Raw genomic sequence first — 15,387 nt, 5'->3', positions numbered from 1 at the left:
ATCCTCAGTTGGGGAGCTAGATCCCACATGCATGCTGCAACTAAAAGATTTTGCATGTAGCAACTAAAGATCCCTCACGCCACAATGAAGATCCCACACACAGCAACAAACATCCCACGTGCCACAACTAAGAGTCGGCACAGCCAAAATAAATAAATAAATAAATAAATTTTTAAAAAGAAAGAAAGAAAGCCTGGACCTAACAGACAAGAGCTATCTTTTACATCAAGTAGTGAGCTCTACACATCTCGCAAGACAGACAAGATATTTGCTTGGCAGAGGCAAAGTGACAATTTCAAGGTGAGACTGTCAGTGTTAAAAGGATGCCTCACACAGTGTTCTCTGGCCAATAACCAATCAAACTCAGAGCTACCACACTGTTCCCTCCTCAGATTCAACCTTATAGGGGTGAATAGAGTTGATAGGTATCTACCTGGTATGATTTGAGGAGGACTGAAATGCTATCACTAATCAAAATGATTTCCCCTGCTGGCCTTGCCATGAGACCTGCAATTTCCTACTAATCACTTCTTTCAGGTTAAGGCATCTGTCAAAATGTAAGTGCTATCTTCAGTCGTGATATATTATAATCATTAGTTTATCACTTTCATTCTAATCACCAGACAGGTATGGGATACAGGGCAAATCATATTGAAGGAGAAGGCAGAGAGGAAGCTTCAGTGTGATGTATAATGGGCAGCTAGAGTTGAGCAAGTCCAGATCAAGACATTTAGAAGCCCTAAGCACCGAAGAGATAGTGTTACAAACTCTATAAACTAAACATAAGATGTAAACCTATAAACTAAGCATAAGATGGTTCAACAGAATCTGACCTTTCCCATAATTACTACTGCAATTCTTTTTTATTGCCATATAATTCAGTCATTAAAAGTGTACAATTAAATGGCGTATAATATAGTCAAAGTTGTGCAACCCTCACAACAATCAATTTTAGAATATTTTCATCACTTTCCCCCCCAAAAGAACCCCTATCAGTCACTCCCTTTACCCCCCACTCCCTCCCAGCCCTAGGCAACCACTAATCTACTTTTGGTCTATGTAGATTTTTCCTATTCTGGACATTCTACATAAATGGAATCATACAATATGCGGTCTTTTGTGTCTGGCTTCTTTCACTCAGCATAATGTTATTCTCAGCATAATGTTATCAAGGTTATTCTTTGTTGTAGCATATATCAGCACTTCATTCCTTTTTATGGTTGAATAATATTCCCTTGTTTGGATATAACACATTTTGTTTAGCCATTCATCAGTTGATAGACATTTGGGTTGTTTCCACTTTTTGGCTATTATTGAGTATTGCTGCTATGAACATTTGTGTACAAGTTTTTGTATGGACACATGTTCTCAATTCTTTTAAGTATATACCTAGGAATGGAATTGCTGGGTTATATGGTAACTCTCTGTTTAACTTTTGAGGGACTACCAGACTGTTTATCAAAGTGGCTGTACCATTTTACATTCCCACCACACCAATACTTGTTATTGTCTTTTTGATTATAGCCATACTAGAGTGTATGAATTTGTATTTCATTGTGTCAATCCTTTTTTGAAATATCAAATATCCAATTCTTTAAAAAAAATCTTTAATGCCTCTATTTAGTTGGTTTCCTAAGTATATGCTTGATCTGCCTATTATTAAAGCATCCAGGACTGGGATCAGCTAGAATTGATTTGGTTCCTCGGGTTGGAGGGCTATAAGGGAGGGCCTATCAGGTAAAACATTTCTAACACCAAACCAAGACACAAAGATGACTAAGCCACATTTCCTGTTTAATAGGGGAGCCAGTCACCTACCCAAAACGACTACAAAACAAAGTAGAATGAGGGAAGTGCTATAATAAGGCAAGGGAAGTACAGAGGGGTATCAGGGCAAAACAGATGCAGTTCTCTCAAAATACAGTGCTAAGCAACCTCAAACATCACCAAAGCAAACTGGCTCTCCACCCTTACCCAGCCACAGCGTGAATCCAGAGTCTTCTTGGAAACAGTTACAAGAGCAGGGAACAAGGCTCTTAGAGGTATACTGTACTGAGCCTGAGAAGTATATTTGTCATCTTCTCATTTCAATTACTATTCATACTTACTACCCACGGGCTGGCTCTTTCAGACTTGGCCTCATTACTTTCAGTCTTACATCAATTTGTAAGACTGCACTGAAGAATGGTTGTAAAGTACTTTGTAAATCTAAAGTGCATTATAAATAATAATCTCCTATTGCAACCTTCTTAGCAACAACAAACAAGTCCTATTCTGGCAGTTCCTCATTGCCCTCTCCCCAATCTACCATTTTACCTGAATTGTTCCCATCACACCTCTTTGCACCAGTACACCCCAACTTCTGGAGATGATGCTTGCAATCAGCTAAGCCTTCAGAGAACCTTTGCAGCCTTAGAAGCATTTTGATTCTGTATTTTGCTTTGGAAATAGAAAGCAAGCCAAAGAGATTGCTCCCATTTCATCATGGAGAGGCTGAGGCATATGAAGATTAAGTGACCCAATAATTTTAAAGAAATCATGTTATCAGATTGAAGTTCTGTGTGTCCTCCCTGTTTTACCTCTACCTCTACCCATGAGAAAACTGCAGCTATTGAGGTTGTGGGTTTGGGATACCTACTCCCCAGGTCCCAAGCCTTTCTCCTGAGAGTAGCTAAGAGTAAGCGGGCTGCCTGAGCACAGCTAACTCATATTCAACAGACCAGAGAAGGTAATTTCACTTTTGAACTGCTATCTACTTCTCTGAAGTGGGACTCAATTGTGCTTGAAAAAGTCAAGCACAACCTAATTGCCCTCAACCATCTGTCTAAACCCTGCTCAGGGCAATGGGCCAGGGCGTTGTAAAAACACGTGATTCTGCCTGAGGGAGGACTTGGAGGAAGCTCTTTGAAAAATAGAGACCTCTAATCATTTCTTTGTTTATTCAAATATTTATTGAGCACTTACTAATTTGAATACTTCAGAGTAGTAATAGCAGAGGGGTCACCAGCACAGGTTCTGAAGGCCAACTGCCTAGGCTCAAATCCTGACTCTAATGCCTGCTTACTGACTTTAGTTTCTCTCTTGGTAAAATGAAAATAAAATTACTCATGCCATAGAGTAGACATAAGGACGAAATGAGATCCATATGTGAAGTGGCTAGTGCATTGCTTGGCCCATGGGAAGTTTTCAATAAATGCTAGCTAATATTGCTATTCATGCAGAATCAGAGCAAACTTGTCAGGGATCAATGGATGGGAATAAAATTTTACAGCCCTTCGGCCAGTTTCATGGGCCCATTGCTGGAACTGCTCTGGGGAAGAAGCACGTGCTGAGAAGAGTGGTAGGAAAAGTGTCATGACTGGAGGAGGTAAAGTAGAAACAACACTTGGATTTCAGGGAACTACTTGTTGCACTACGGAAGTTTCAGAAGAATATCAACACCAAAGAAGAAATTATTGCACATCAATGCATTCTGCTCTAGGGTAAATGATTCCTGCTAACACAACCCAGCCCCTGCCTGTCCAGTTTTCCATCACATGACGAAGAGGACAATGCAGACTTAGGGAAGTGATTGTTAGGTGCAAAGCCCGGAACCTAACAAATTATTTTAACTTCCTCCCAGCAACACTTTTCCTGGAATTAGTCCTGTGAGTTGGGGTACCCAGTTGACCCCAAGAAAAGACAAATATGGCAGAGAGAAAATCCAGTTGATGAGCCAACTGAGGAGAAGACTGATTTAGGACTAACTTGAGGGAGTAGAGGGCTTTTGCTGAGACAAGGCTCAAAAGGAACTAGGGAGAGTGGGACGTGAAGGTGAGAATACTGTTTTGACCATGCTAATGGCTGTCAAGCAGGAATCTTTAAAACCCTTTCCTGGCTTTCATATTTATCGAGTGTTTCCTTTGTGCACAGTAATGCTGAGTATTGCAAGGGTCCCAAAAGAAGCAACAAATGTGCTTCCTGCTTCCAAACTGTGATTAAACTGAAGTGGGAAAAATAGTCTACACTTTCTGCCTGTAACTTAATTCCAGATTGGAGAGTACAATGGTAACAGCTGCACTAACTGCTTTTATTTTACATACCGCGCTTAGAGTCAGAACCTCTTGAACTCAATTCACAAAGTGACATAAAATCATACGTGGGCACTTCTGTTTGTTATAGGATTGTAGCCATAACTGTATTAAATTCTATGTTTATGTTCTCTGCTGCACCAGTCACTCACTGGACTGGCATTCCATAGTCTTTAAACAACAACTAACCCAGTGAAATGTCTCTGGTCCTCCCAGGGAAGGGCTGGAGGGCCCCAAGGGCATACACACAGTGTGTTAACATCATTGGGCGTTCCTGTGCCAGGTCTGCTGTTTTCTCTCAATCCCTGTGCCATTTGAAGGCCCTGTTTTTGTTTTCCACTCATGATGGGCTGAACCTCAGAAACAGTGGGCTGGTGAACAACCATTTGTGACCAATCTAATTCCGAGGGATCGAAGGCAATGGCAGACTGAGCAGAATGAACCCAGAGCTCCAATGAGCTACCAACCCACGCATGGGTACACTCTCTGGATTCCTGTATCCCAGTCCCTCACACCTCCCACTTAGGGTAACAAGGCTCACAGTGAGGGGGAGGTACCAGGCAAGGCAAGTAGTTTGCTAGGATTATTTTTCTCTTCAATGGGACATTCTCAAAAAGTTCTCCTTTGCTTGTCTAAAGTGGGTTAGGAGTAGTTCTGCTGAAAGCAAAGAGATGGCCCCTTCCAACCATGTGAATCTCTGGTTATACTTCCTGACCCCCACAGAGATGAGCCACCTTGTTTAGCGCCCACGCTGTCTAGTCTTTTTTTTTTCCTGTTTAAATCTACCAAGGACCAAGCTATCCAAAAGATCTCTACTTATTGAAAGCTTGCTGCTACTGCTATTACTACGACTTTTATCACTGTTTCCTCCTCTTGGGGAAGCTCAGCCTGATAGCACAGTCACTAAGAAATTAATTCTGACCACAAGGGGAGAGTCTGTGAGACTTCCAACAGGAGCTGCTGTTTAAACTGGTCACCAGGCAGGGAAGGGCATTCCAGGATGAGAGCAACATGAGCAAGGGTTCAGGGGTACATAAGTGCATGGTGGATTCAAGAAAGTGAATAGCTGAGCAGGACTACAGTGGAAGGTATCAGCAAAGTGAGAGTGATGCCCGGGAGACTGGAACAAGGTAAGGTGGGGCAGAATGTGAAGGGCATTGAAAGTCAGGTTAAGCGGCTGGACTTACTCCTCTAGGCAATGGGGTGTTCTAAGCAGATGAAACACAATCCAATCCACATTAACAAAGAGAGCTCTGTGGGAGTATGGAGGCTTGATAGGCAGAGGTAAAGAGACCATTGAGGAGGCTCTAGCAAAGGGCTAGATAAGAAATGAGAGCTATATCTAGGGTAGTGGTAGTGGGAACTGAAAGGTGGCAGATTTGAACACACTAAGAAGCAGTGATGTGCTGGTAAACAACTGGCTCGCCAGAAAAGAAAAGGAAAAAAAAGCCCCGATTTACAGTGTTTGTTGATTTCCATAGTGTAAATACTTCCCCATGGCTGATACACTACCAAACGTAAAATAGATAGCTAGTGGGAAGCAGCCGCATAGCACAGGGAGATCAGCTCTGTGCTTTGTGACCACCTAGAGGGGTGGGATAGGGAGGGTGGGAGGGAGGGAGACGCAAGAGGGAAGAGATATGGGAACATATGTATATGTATAACTGATTCACTTTGTTATAAAGCAGAAACTAACACACCATTGTAAAGCAATTATACTCCAATAAAGATGTTTAAAAAAAAAAAGGTACCACTAGATGTCGCTGGATGTGGAATTGGGAAGAGGTGCGCTCAGTCAGCTCTCTTGAGCCAGTGTGAGCCGGCATACCACTACCAAGTGACCAGTTCAGTGTGGGGGAAGAAAGAGAAAAATCAAAGGTGATGGACATGGCTAATTTGGATGACTCCTTAGATGTTTATAGAGAAAGGGAACTCAGGAGGAAAAACAGACTTTATTTATTTATCTGTCTGGGGTGGGGGAGGATTAAGAGGTAAGAGGCATATCAGGAGGGAATGATGACTTTGGTTTTGGACATGTTGACTTGGAAATCCTAGCCTTGGAATTCAATTTTCAATGAGGCTCTGCCTTATAACGATAACTCACATTAATGGAATATTTATATTGTGCTAGGCACATTATATATTTTTATGATCTTTCAGTTATACCACAACCCTATGGCTCTAGTAGAAAAGCTGGCAAATAGTAGTTACAGAACAAATATCTTTTAAATGAATTAGGTACTCTTGTTTTTTTCATTTTACAAATGAGAGAAATGAGACACAAATTGATAGTAACTTTCACAAGGTCATTCAGCTGGGACTCAAACTCAAGCCTGTGTGATTCCAAAACCACTCTGCTATACTATATGTGTGTACTGTGGAGATGAACCATGTCAGGAACCTTTTCTTTTTTAGCTTTCTAAATCTAGTCAATCACAATGCTTATACATAGTGCTATAGACTGAATGTTTGTGTTCCCCCAAATTCGTATGTAGAAGCCCCAACCCCTAATGTGACTGTATTTGGAGATAGGGTCTTTTTGGAGGTGACTGGGGTTAGATGAGGCCATAAGGGTAGGGCCCTCATCCGATGGGATTAGTGTCCTTGTACGAAGAGGAAGAGAGACCAGTGCTCGCTTGTGCTCTCTCTCTCTTCCTCTCTCTCTCTCTCTCTCTCTCTCTCTCTGTCTCCATTCACATGCACCGAGGGAAGTCTATGTGAGGGCACAACAAGAAGGTAGCCATCTGCAAACCAGGAAGAGAACTCTCACCAGAGGCCAAATTAGCACCTTGACTTTGGACTTTCCAGCCTCCAGAACTGTGAGAAAATAATGTCTGTGTTTAAGCCACCCAGTCTGTGGTATTTTGTTTTGGTAGCCTGAGCTGACTAATACACAAGTACCGGATCATTAAATATTTGTTGAATGAATGAGGACTGATCCTAATATTTATATTGGAATTACTATTTTTCAAAGATAAGGCCTAGTAGGACATAAGGAAGAGCTAGGAGTAAAAAGAGGCTCCACCTGAGAGATCTTTGGTAGGGGATTTTTCTCTGATGGAAGTTTTTCTCTGTGGGGCTGGTGAAGAGTTTCTTGCCAGGCTTTTACAGCAATATTACTGACCAGCCTCAGAAATATCCTGTCCTGGGGATCTTCATATTCTGCTTCCTCCATTCTTGATATACTTATGACATTAGGAATGCAATGGGAGAATAAGAAAAGTATTTATTAATTTAACTAATATGTATTGAGTATCTTCTGTGCTGTACAATATGTCTATTATGGTATTTATTTTTTTACCACAAGCCTGGGAGGTAGTTCATATTATCCCGTTTTTGCAATGAAAAAACTGAAGTTAGTAGAGGCTAAGTAATTTGCTCAAGGTTAAATTATAAGTGGAATCACACATTTAAACTTGTGTTTGACTTTTTAAAAACATTACCTTCTCCCTTTCTTTACCCTTCCTAACCAGAGAATGCATTTTTATTTTAATTTTTTGCTGTTTGCAATCAAAGGACTCTGATTAAACCAAACTCAGTGAGTGGTACTATTTTATTTACCCAGGAGGTTAGGTCAGAAACCTGAGAATTCTGGGCTGATAAGACACTCCTATATCATCAGTCACAAGTCTGATACTGAGTCTACTTCTTAAATCTTTCTAATCAGTCTCTCTATTCTTATAGCTACTGCCTTGATTCAGGCCCCGTCTTGCCTTAATTGCAGCAAAAACCTCTTAGTTGGTCTTCTTGCTTTCCGAAAACCCAAATCTGATCATGTTGCTCCTCTATTTAATACCTGCTGTGGTTCTTCATACCATTTAATATGTTTGAATTCCTTAGCTTAGCACAAAAGGCATTTATGACTAAGCCCCTGCCCACAAGTCTCCCTCTTGAATAAAATATAAAGTAAAACCACCATTTTTGTGCTAACATTCAACTACCCCCCCACACACACACACAGTACAAACCAATAGGCAGGAGATATTTTCAAAATATTCACCCAAAAGACCTTAACTCCTGGAGGGGGCAGACCATATTTTATTCACCTTTGTACAGTGCCTACTCATCATAGACACAATACTTAATTCCCTTCACTCTCTTTCCCATGCTGAATATTCCCCAGTAATTCCTCAGTGGTATAATTTCATTCCATTTCCTTCTTGCTTCGACTCTTCTCTACAAGCCAAAATGTACACATTATTGTCTTTTCTTCCTGTGGTGGTCCTCCAATGAGCCCATGCCTCCCTGTATTCACACCCTATGTGACCTATCCCATATCCTTCCCTTCCCCTTGAATCTTGACTGGTCTCGTGACTTTCTTTTAACCAATAGATAGAAGTGAGTGTGTGAATGCTGAGGCAAGGTCAGAAAAAGCCTTACAGCTTCTACCTGGGCCACTGGGACTATTCCCTCTCAGAACTCAGCCATTATATTGTGATAAGCCCAGGCCACATGGAGAGGGAGCAGGTAGTTGTTCCATTTGACAGCCCCAGCTGAGTTCCTAGCCCAGAGCCAACATCAGCCACCAGTGATATGAATGAGCCACCTTGAACATCCAGTCCAATAGAGCCTTTTGATGACTCCAACCCCAGCCAAGAATTGCCCAGCTGAGCCTAGTCAGCCCACAAAAATGTGAGGAGACAAAAATACAGTAATTTTAACTTTGGGGTGGTTTGTTACGCAACAAGAGATAATCAGAACACTTTTCTAATTCCACCTTGTATCTAAAAAAAATTCTCATAGGTAAACTAGATAAAGTTGTATTGAACTTTCTTTCCTAGTCATACTATCATCTAGTCTAATAAGTTTTTCATCCTAGGACAAGCATTCAGAGACTCACCTAGATGATTCAGCCTTAATCTACATCTTCTGCAATTCCGAATTTCTCTTTAAAAGATTGAATATAGGGGCTTCCCTGGTGGCGCAGTGGTTAAGAATCCACCTGCCAAGGCAGGAGACACGGGTTCGAGCCCTGGTCTGGGAGGATCCCACATGCCGCGGAGCAACTAAGCCCGTGCGCCACAACTACTGAGCTTGCACTCTGGAGCCCGTAAGCCACAGCTACTGAGGCCCGCGCGCCTAGAGCCCGTGCTCCGCGGCGAGAGAGGCCACCACAGTGAGAAGCCCATGCACTGCAGGGAAGAGTAGCCCCGCTCGCAGCAACTGGAGAAAGCCGCACACAGCAACAAAGACCCAACGCAGCCAAAAATAAAATAAATAAATAAATTTATTTTAAAAAAAATTGAATATACTCTTTTTAGACTTTTTAAAAAATAGGACTATTACTTATTATAGGATTTTAGTAATTGTAGGCTTGTGATGAAGTATTCTGAAATTCATCCTAAGTAATGGCTGGATACTTTTTCTTTCAACTCTAAATGTCTGCCCTAGAACTCTTCTATTGGTAACTACAGATCCCATAGATATCTTTATCCCTACACTTGGTCTCCAGGAGTAAATCCCTCTTCTGTTTGCAATAGAAAGATGCTTAACAAGAGTAGACTACTGACATCCCCATTTCTTTCCCAATGCTTCCCTTTCTTTTTTTCGTAGTGGCTATTCACTGGATTGTCAGTTTTACTTTCACTTGGTATGTTTTTCTGACAATATATATCAATGTCAAACATTAACAAGAACAAAGTTAACTATTTTCTCTATCTCACAACTCCTTCCTGAAAATCCTCAGTGTCTTCTTGACTAAAGATTCTCACTTCAAAGGAGAATTGCTAGGTGAGGATTATGAGTCCATCAATTACTATCATGTTAAGCAAAATACTTCCTTCAAAACCAAATTGATGTTGGAGAAATGAAAGCTTATTGCTTCCTCCATATTAGTACTTAACGGTGGTAAATTGCATGAAGAAGTAATGATAATAATGGTTAACATTCATGAAGTGATCGTTATATACTAAGCACTGTTCTAAGTGCTTTACATGTACTAATTCACATAATTCTTATAACAACCCTAAAAGGAAGATGATATTATTACCCTTATTTTACATATAAGGAAACTGAGACACAGAGAGATTAAATAACTTGCCCAAAGCCACACACCTAGAGTGTGGCAGAGTCTAGATTCTAAACTAGACAATCTAGCCTCTTAACCACTATACCATTAGTTCAAGTTTTTATTCAAAGTTTCCAGATACTTAAACTTTAAAGAATGGAATAGAAAAAGCAAAATTACCCAGTATCTATTTTTCTTCTATTTCCTCTGTGTTAGAAAATGATTATTCATTGATTTGGAAAGGGTAGAACAATTATTCATATGAATATTATATACAAAGATGAATTAAGCAACACTTAGACAACATCTCAACAATCTGTAAAAATTAAATTCTAGGGACCTGTGCCAGCAATTTACTCATTGCCCCTCAACTCTACTCCTACCATTCTATGCTTCGTGCATTTCCCAGGCTCTCTTGCTAACTAAGCTTACTGTTGGAGTCTGCCAATAAGAGGCAGTGACAGGAGATCAGAAGGTGGAGGAAGAGAGAATTTTTTACACAGAGCATCTTAGAAACTCGGTTAAATAATTGAAATAAGCTTAACGTTTACAATTCTCACCTGAAATTAAATAGATTAATAAGTTTTTCTTTACAATTATCCATATAATAACGTGAAAATTGGACTTCCCTGGTGGCTCAGTGGTTAAGAATCTGCTTGCAATTTCAGGGGACACAGGTTCGATGCCTGGTCCAGAAAGATCCCACATGCCACGGAGCAACTAAGCCCGTGCGCCACAACTACTGAGCTTGTGCTCTAGAGCCCGCGAGCCACAACTACTGAGCCCGCGTGCCACAACTACTGAAGCCCGCACGCCTAGAGCCTATGCTCCACAACAAGAGAAGCCACCGCAATGAGAAGCCCGTGCACCGCAACGAAGAGTAGCCCCCACTCTCTGCAACTAGAGAAAGACCACATGCAGCAACGAAGACCCAATGCAGCCAAAAATAAATAAATAAATTTATTTTTTAAAAAAACAGTGAAAATTTCCCATTTCTATTTAAAATATCATTCACTCTGGCTGTATCCTCATTCAGAATAAGGAAAATTAACTAAATATTTTGTTAGAAATTCAGTTGCACTTTATTTGTTTGAATACATCCATTATAGCTATATTATATTTTTATTTTTGGTAGAAAAATATGCAAATACCTCTAAAATTGATCAGAAACCTTTTTAAAGAGAAACAATATTACAATGATTTTTACCCACTATTTCATAACCTACTTCCACTTGCCTATCTATACTTTAGAAAATTATTCCAGCCTATCTTTTTTCCTTACTGACCCTAAAATATCTCAAATAAACATGTAAATCTGGTATCTACCTTTAAAAATTCTTTAAAATGCTTGATGGCTGCACAATTACCACATAAAATTCTCTTTGCATATTCCTAATTTCCTAGACTGGAAGAGGACAAGGTATGACATAGAAGAGAAGCAAATAATGATTTTATGACTATAATTTTTCCAAATTTCTTATTATACAGTTAAGATAATCATTATGCAAACATGCGATCTTTAAGATTACTCATCTCGGGCTTCCCTGGTGGCGCAGCGGTTGAGAGTCTGCCTGCCAATGCAGGGAACACGGGTTCGAGCCCTGGTCTGGGAAGATCCTGCACGCCGCAGAGCAACTAGGCCCGTGAGCCACGGCTGCTGAGCCTGCGCGTCTGGAGCCTGTGCTCCGCAACAAGAGAGGCCGCGATAGTGAGAGGCCCACACACCGCGATGAAGAGTGGCCCCCACTCGCCGCAACTAGAGAAAGCCCTGGCACAGAAACGAAGACCCAACACAGACAAAAATAAATAAATAATTTTTTTTAAAAAAAGGATTACTCATCTCACCCTTTTCCAAAGCAGGAGTTGAAACAGGTCTTTTTTTTTTTAATTTTATTTATTTATTTATTTGGCTGTGTTGGGTCTTTGTTTCTGTGCGAGGGCTTTCTCTAGTTGCGGCGAGCGGGGACCACTCTTCATCGCGGTGCGCGGGCCTCGCACTGTCGCGGCCTCTCTTGTTGCGGAGCACAGGCTCCAGATGCGCAGGCTCAGTAGTTGTGGCTCACGGGCTCAGTTGCTCCGCGGCATGTGGGATCTTCCCAGACCAGGGCTCGAACCCGTGTCCCCTGCATTGGCAGGCAGATTCTCAACCACTGCGCCACCAGGGAAGCCTGAAACAGTTCTTATAAGTTTTTTTTAAGAGCTTTAGTGATATAATTTAATAACATAAAATTCAGTGTTTTTTATTATATTTACAGAGCTTAGAACACTTTTATCATCTTAAAAAGAAACCTCATACCCATTAGCAGTCACTTCCCGTCTTAGTCCTTTGGGGCTGCTATAACAGAATACCATAAACTGGGTAGCATATACACTATAGAAAGTTGTTTCTCACAGCTCTGGAGGCTGGGGAGTCCAAGATCAAGGTGCTGGCAGATTCAGTGTGTCTGGTGAAGACCAGCTTCCTGGTTCATAGACAGCCATCTTCTTGCTATAACCTTACCTGGTGAAAGAGGGAAGGAAGCTCTCTGGGGCACTCAACCCATTCATAAGGGGTCCACTCTCCTGACCTAATCATCCCCAAAGGCCTCACCTCCAAATATCATCACACTGGAAATTCAGCATATGAATTTTGGGGGCACACAAACTTTCAGTCTATAGTACTCCCCGTTACCCGTTACCTCCACCCTATCCCCGTCAGCCCCAGACAACCACTTAACTACTTTCTGTCTTTATCAATTTGCCTACTGTGGACATTTTCATGTAAATGGAACCATACAGTATGTGCTCTTTTGTGACTGGCTTATTTCACTTTGTATAATGTTTTTGAGGTTTGTCCATATTATAATATGTATGACTTCATTCCTTTTTTTTTTTTTTTGCTAAACAGTATTCCATTATATGGAAATAGCATATTTTATTTATCTGTTCATCAGTAGGACATTTGGATTGATTCCACTTTGGGGCTATTATGAATAATGCTGCTATGAACACTTGTGTACAAGTTTTTGTGAGGACATGTTTTCATTTCTCTTGAGTATATATCCAGGAGTGGAATTGCTCAGTCATATGGTATCTCTATGTTTAAAATTTTGAGGAACTGCCAAATTGTATTCCAAAGTGGCTACAACCATTTATAGCCCAGGCAGCAATGTATAAGTTTTAATTTCTCCACATCCTCTCTTCTGTCTTTTTTATTATAGCCATCCTAAAGGGTGTGAGGTGGTATCTCACTATGGTTTTGATTGAATTTATCTAATGACTAATGATGTTGAGCACCTTTTCATGTTCTTATTACCCTTCTTTTCTGGGAAGAAATATTCAGATCCTTTGCCCATTTTTTAATTGAGTTGTCCTTATTAGTGAGTTGTAAGAGTTCTTTATGGACTCTGGATACAAGACATTTATCAGATATATGATTTGCAAATATTTTCTCCCATTCTGTGAAGTTTCTCTTCACTTTCTTGGTGGTCTCATTTAAAGCACAAAGTTTTTAATTTTGATGAAGTTCATGAATTTTTTCTTTTATTGTTTGTGCTTTTGTTATCAGAGCTACAAAATCAATGACTAACTTAAGGTCATGAAGATTTACTCCAATGTTTTGTCTAGGAGTTTTATAGTTTTAGACATTACATTTAGGCTTCTTACCCATTTTAAGTTAATTTCTGTATTTGACGTGATAAACAGTCCAACCAGACTCTTTTACATGGGGATATCCAGTTTTCCCAGCACCACTTTCTTTCCCCATTGAACTGTCTTGGCATCCTTGTTGAAAATCAAATTGACCCTAGATGAATGGGTTTATTTCTGGACTCTTGATTCTATTCCATTGATCTTTGTGTATCCTTATGCCAGTACAACACTGTCTTGATTAGTGTAGCTTTGTAGTAAGCTTTGAAAGCGGGAAGTATGAGTCCTCCAATTTTGTTCTTCTTTTTCAGTATTGTTCTGGTTATTCATGGTACTTTTCATTTCCATTTGAATTTTAGGATCATCTTATCAATTTCTGCAAAATGCCAGCTGGGGTTTTTTGTTTTGTTTTGTTTTGTTTTTTTAACATCTTTATTGGAGTATAATTGCTTTACAATGGTGTGTTAGTTTCTGCTTTATAACAAAGTAAATCAGTTATACATATACATATGTTCCCATATCTCTTCCCTCTTGCACCTCTCTCCCTCCCACCCTCCCTATCCCACCCCTCTAGGTGGTCACAAAGCACAGAGCTGATCTCCCTGTGCTATGCGGTTGCTTCCCACTAGCTATCTATTTTACGTTTGGTAGTGTATATGTCCATGCCACTCTCTCACTTTGTCACAGCTTACCCTTCCCCCTCCCCATATCCTCAAGTCCATTCTCTAGTAGGTCTGTGTCTTTATTCCTGTCTTGCCACTAGGTTCTTCATGACCTTTTCTTTTTTTTTTCTCCTTAGATTCCATACATATGTGTTAGCATACTGTATTTGTTTTTCTCTTTTTGACTTACTTCACTCTGTATGACAGACTCTAACTCCATCCACCTCACTACAAATAACTCAATTTCGTTTCTTTTTATGGCTGAGTAATATTCCATTGTATATATGTGCCACATCTTCTTTATCCATTCACCCGATGATGGGCACTTAGGTTGCTTCCATGTCCTGGCTATTGTAAATAGAGCTGCAATGAACATGGGATTGCATTGAAACTGTAGATCAGTTTGGGGAGTATTACTATCTTAACAGTATTCAGTCTTCTGATCTATGATCATGGGACGTCTTTGCATTTATTAGATGTATTTTTACTTTCTTTAAACAACATTTTGGTATGGTGTATTACATTGATGTTAAGCCAACCTTGCGCTACTGGAGTAAATCCCAGTTGGTCATGGATTATAATCCGTTTTATATGTTGCTGGATTTGCTTCGCTAGTATTTTCCCAAGCTTCTTGAATGTATAGACTGTTTTTCATCAAATTTGGGGCATTATCAGCCATCATTTCTTTAAATATTTTTTGTCCCTTTGTCTCCTCCTCTGGTATACCCATTATGAGTGTGTTTGTGTGCTTAATGCTGTACTACATTTTCATAAGGCTCTGTTCATTTTTCTTCACTGTTTTCAAGTCCAGCACTTCCATTTGGGGTGTGGTGTGTATGTATTCGATCCTTTACTGGTATTTTCTTTTTGATGAGTCATTGTCATTACATATTCCTTTAATTATTTAAACATGGTTTAAGTTCTTTGAACATATTTATAATAGCTGCTTTGAAGTCCTTGTCCACTAAGTTCAATATTTGATCCCCCCTCAAAGGCAATTTGTCTTTTTTTTCCCTGAATA

The sequence above is a fragment of the Balaenoptera musculus genome, chromosome X, assembly GCF_009873245.2.
Source record: "Balaenoptera musculus isolate JJ_BM4_2016_0621 chromosome X, mBalMus1.pri.v3, whole genome shotgun sequence".
NCBI lineage: Eukaryota > Metazoa > Chordata > Mammalia > Artiodactyla > Balaenopteridae > Balaenoptera > Balaenoptera musculus.
The sequence above is the reverse complement of the archived record's forward strand: the minus strand, read 5'-3'. Positions refer to the sequence as shown.